This window comes from Cannabis sativa, chromosome 3 (assembly GCF_029168945.1).
Source record: "Cannabis sativa cultivar Pink pepper isolate KNU-18-1 chromosome 3, ASM2916894v1, whole genome shotgun sequence".
Taxonomy (NCBI): Eukaryota; Viridiplantae; Streptophyta; class Magnoliopsida; order Rosales; family Cannabaceae; genus Cannabis; species Cannabis sativa.
In genome coordinates, this window is record NC_083603.1 from 8,384,192 (window position 1) to 8,388,878 (window position 4,687).

Here is a 4,687-nt window from a genome sequence, read left to right on the forward strand (position 1 = left end):
AATAGGACCTTGAACTGATTTTTTGTCAAACTAAAATTTAATAATAATACGATCTAAAGGTGTTATGACAAAATTATTTACATTTTTTTGTATCTGTTCGTGTTAGGAATTGTCTTCAAGTTGATTATATTTAAAAAAAAAAAAATTGTTAAAAATTAAGCTCAGGGTCCTATTTTTACCATTTTGGAAAATACAAAGTCTATTTTGTCATTTCACAAAACAGAGGATCCAATTAGTAACTTTTGTAAAACACAGGGTCTAAAATAATATTTAAAGTAATGAATTTTGTTTGGGTGTAATCCTCACCTTTGCTTGCTTGATTGTAATTTCGTAAACTTATATTAACACTAGTGAGAAAAGATATATTTTACATCTCTTATGAATTATAATTGGATATAGTAAATATAGTAGAAACTCTATTTAAAAATACACTTAGAATTAAATAAATTATATTTTGATTGAGATGTTATAATTAAATAGAGATACACTAGAAAAAAAAAATACAATAAAGTATTAAATCTAATAACAATAACAATAAACAATCATCGATATTATATCATAATAGAATTATTTTAAAATTTATACAATAATTATACTTGTATTACAATTTAAAATAAAACTATTAATTCTATATAAATAAATTTATAAACTACATATATTTTTATTAAGATATAATTATTTTTATATAGATGCATACTTTCTTAATACGAGTTTCAAACCTCTTATTATAGTTTTGTACTGCCAAGTACTATCAACTTTTTTCTCGGATTGTTGTAGTGACAATCTCACTCTAACCTGATTATTTATAATATCGGTGCCAACCTCACCTCAATCGCAATTTAGAAATGTATTAGGAATTTACAAGCAAACTCATTCTAGATGTATGACGATAGAGCGATTAGTAAGCACACTTAAAGAAATAAATACAAATTTTGGCTCAAATTGTGTGAAAAGTATTTTGTAAGATTTTAGACTTGGGAGCTCATAAAATCACTTGAATAGGTTTGGTATGTGAAATATATGCTCAGTCAACTTGAATTTTTGAGTAAAAATTAAATTTATATAGTATTGGAGTGAAATGTAGCCGTTTATAGCCGTTAGTATGTATTTCAAAGGGAATTCTACCGTGATCCAGAATTCCAAATGGGAACCAAAATTCTAGATTGTTTACAACTGGAATTCCAAATTCCAATCGAAATTACAGATGGCTTACAGTGACAAAATTTGTATTTTTTGAACTAAAACGTGCATAACTTTTTACTCGTTTATCCGATTTTTAAAATTCTAATTTTATTCTCTTCGTTAAATGATATGTGATCTTAAAAGTCAATTTAAAAATTTCTAGATATCATTTTGTGAAATAACTTGTCATACAAGTTAGTGGGCCGAAATTCATAAGTTAAAACTTTTTAAGTATGAACTTGAAAATCACTGCACCAGACTAGAAAATGTAAAATAAACCTTCATGAAGTCCTGTCTTGAGTTCCTTGAGTCTTGGAATCCACTTCGGGTCACTTTCAAGAATTTTGATAAAATTACTATTTTGCCCTTGGAGATAATTTTGCCTTAAGAAAAAGCTTAATTGTCTTTAATTATACTAGAAAAATCAACAAATTATTAGTGACAAATAATAATTAAATATTTGTTAATCATCAAAACAATGAAGCTTAAAATTTTGGGTCAACAATCTCTCCCTTTTTGATGATATCAAATATTTAATTATTTTGAAAGGGAAAAGGAATAAAATTGAAACACTATATTAGATTAGCTCCCCCTTATGTGCAAGGGTTAAAAAAATTAAAAAATTTACCTTTAGTTTTACCTTGCATGATTTTAAACTCCCCCTCAATTTATTACTTATATTCAAATAGCATTAGAAGTCTAAAAATTGAGTTGCAAAAAAAAAAAAAAATAATCACTATGAAATTTCTCCACCTTTTAATTCATGAAAAAAGGTGGCAAAAGAATTCATAAAATAAATGGCAAACAACATGAATAAAAAAAATCATAACACACCATTCATTTGAAACATAGAACCATAAACAAATATTTAAGTTCAAACACATACCATCCAAACATAAAAAGGGAATACAAATAACTAAAACATAACACACTAACACATAGAAAGTCAAGCATACTAAGCAAAAAAATGAACATGAAGAATGATGCTAAAACATGATGCAAGGGACTAAGATGGTGGGGGTCCAAAGCGGTCCATGTAAGCTTTCTATTGTGTCATTTCGCCTTGGATGTTGTCAAAACCTTGCTCTATGTCTCCCCTCAAAGTGGTCATTTCGTTGTAGAGGTTGGTAAATTGTGTGTTCATTTCACCTCTTAAGTTTTGAAACTGAGTGCCAACCAAGGTGTGAATACGAGAAAATACCTCTTCGATGTTGAAATGAGGAACTTGAGGCATTGGAGGTGCTTGAGGTAGTGCTTCTTCTTCTTCTTTACTCTCACTTGAGGTAGGGTTTAGGGTTGAGGAATTGTGTTTCACCTCTTAAGTTTTAATGAACGTTTTGCTAAATGTCACTTTAATGATGAACTTTTCCCAACATTAGGGAGAGAAAAGAAAAAACTGCAAAAATATATTACATAGCGTGAACCGTCATTATTGTATCTTGATCCTTTCACAAGGCAATGTGAATCAGAAATTTGAAACATTGTACATTTACAAACTATAGCTAATCAATTACTTGACGCATTTGTTGACACAAAATGAGTAACTAAATCATATATACCAGTTGCAAATGCTCCTTCTAGAATTGAAATACCAAAAGGAAAACCTATAGAGATTTAGTCATAAATGAGTCTAAGTCACGCTTGAAGCGTGGGAGATTAATTGGTTCTAAAGATAAAAACCTTCGAAAAAGAAAAGGAACAGATACGCATGATGACCCCAATATGGATGAAAATAACTATAGAAAAACTCAAGATGAGGAAAATACTCTAGAAGAGAAAGCAAGTGAAGTGAGTCAAGAGATCTCAATTGATTATGCCAGGACATAAAACTCATCAAATGAAAATGGTTCGAAAGTTAATGATGAGACATTTTCTTATAATGTGGCGTGCAATGTAGTAATAGATGATTAAGAACCAAAATCTGTCTTTGAATATCAAAATAGACATGACTGAGATAAATGGAAAGATGTTATGCAAGTTGAGTTAGAGTCATTAAACAAAAGAAATATTTTTGGACCTATTGTTCTCACACCCTAAGATGTGAAACCAGTAGGATTCAAATGGGTCTTCATTCAAAAATAGAACGAGAAAAATAAAATTGTAAGATACAAAGCTAGACTTGTTGCTCAAGGTTTTTCTCAAAGACCCAAAATTGATTATGAAGAAACATGCTCTCCTATAATGAATGCAATCACATTTCGATATTTGATGTAAAGCCCGCTTAGTTAATTTGGAAATTAGCAGTTATTTATGTTAATCAGGAAATTATTTATAGCCATTTAAATAATTTATTATGGAATTCAGATATGCATGTGTATGTTATCAGCAGTTTTTATATTTCGCATTTCCGGTGTCCGGTATTTGGAACGCGGCGTTTGGCTCAGTAGAAATCACAACTTAGTATGTTAGTATTTTGGGGACGGGTTTTAGACATTGGGAATGTCGGGAATGGCCGGGAATTTAGAATGTCCCAAAAATACCCCTTTAGTATGTTTTGCATGATTTTATGGTGGAGGGGCAAAATGGTCTTTTTTTTGCCCCATTAATGTTTTGTCTTATATGATTTATTAAATGGAAATTAATTAATTAATTGTTTAAGTGATTATTTGGCTGAAATGAGGTTTGATAAATGAAATAAAACATGAGTTAAACTCTTTTTCTCTTCAAGCTTTTCACACTTAGAAAAAAAAAATTAGAAAATTTCAAAGAAACTTTCTCTCTTTTCCTCTCATTTTCGGCTGGTGCATGGGATTCTAAGGGCTGGATTTTTGTTCAAATTTCAAGTGGATTCTCATCCATTCAAAGCATTCTTCAAGCTAGGTTAGCTCCTTTTGTTTTTCCTTCTTTGAAATTATGAGAAAAATGATGAAAAATGGAGAAAATGCATGTTGTTTTAAGATGTTGTTGCTGCTGTAATTTTGTGGTTGATTTGTGTAGTTCAAGCATGTTATTTTGATAGGATTTAAGCTATGTTGAAAGCATGATAGTTAGATTGAGCTAAGCTTTGTTGTTTTTATGAAAAAGTATGAATTTTGGATGGAAAGTGTTGTGTTTATGTTCTGTGTTGTTGCTGTTGTTCTTGTTAGTTTGCAGAGGTTAGATTATGCTTAGTTATGTTGAATTATGTTGGTTTGCATGCTTGTTTAGGTGGTTTGCTCAAGCTTGAGTTTGGAACTCAAAGCTTGAGCTCCAATGGCAAAATTTGTATGTGTGGTTTCTGGGTAGGTTTGTTGCCTTGGATTTGTTATTTGGGACCTATAGAGGAGGTCTGGAAAGTTTGGGATCAATTGGGGTTAAATTGGTCGTGATATGGGAATTTTTTGGTTGCTGCCTGCGAGGAACCGGAATTCCGGTTGAGCATCCGGAATTCCGGATGGGGTTCAGAATTTTCCCAGAACCGGAATTCCGGTTGGGCAACCGGACTTCCGGATGGGGGATTTTTCAGAACCCTAGTTTTCCTCGTTTTTGGGTTTTTAGGGGTATTGCCATGCTTTTTATCGATAGG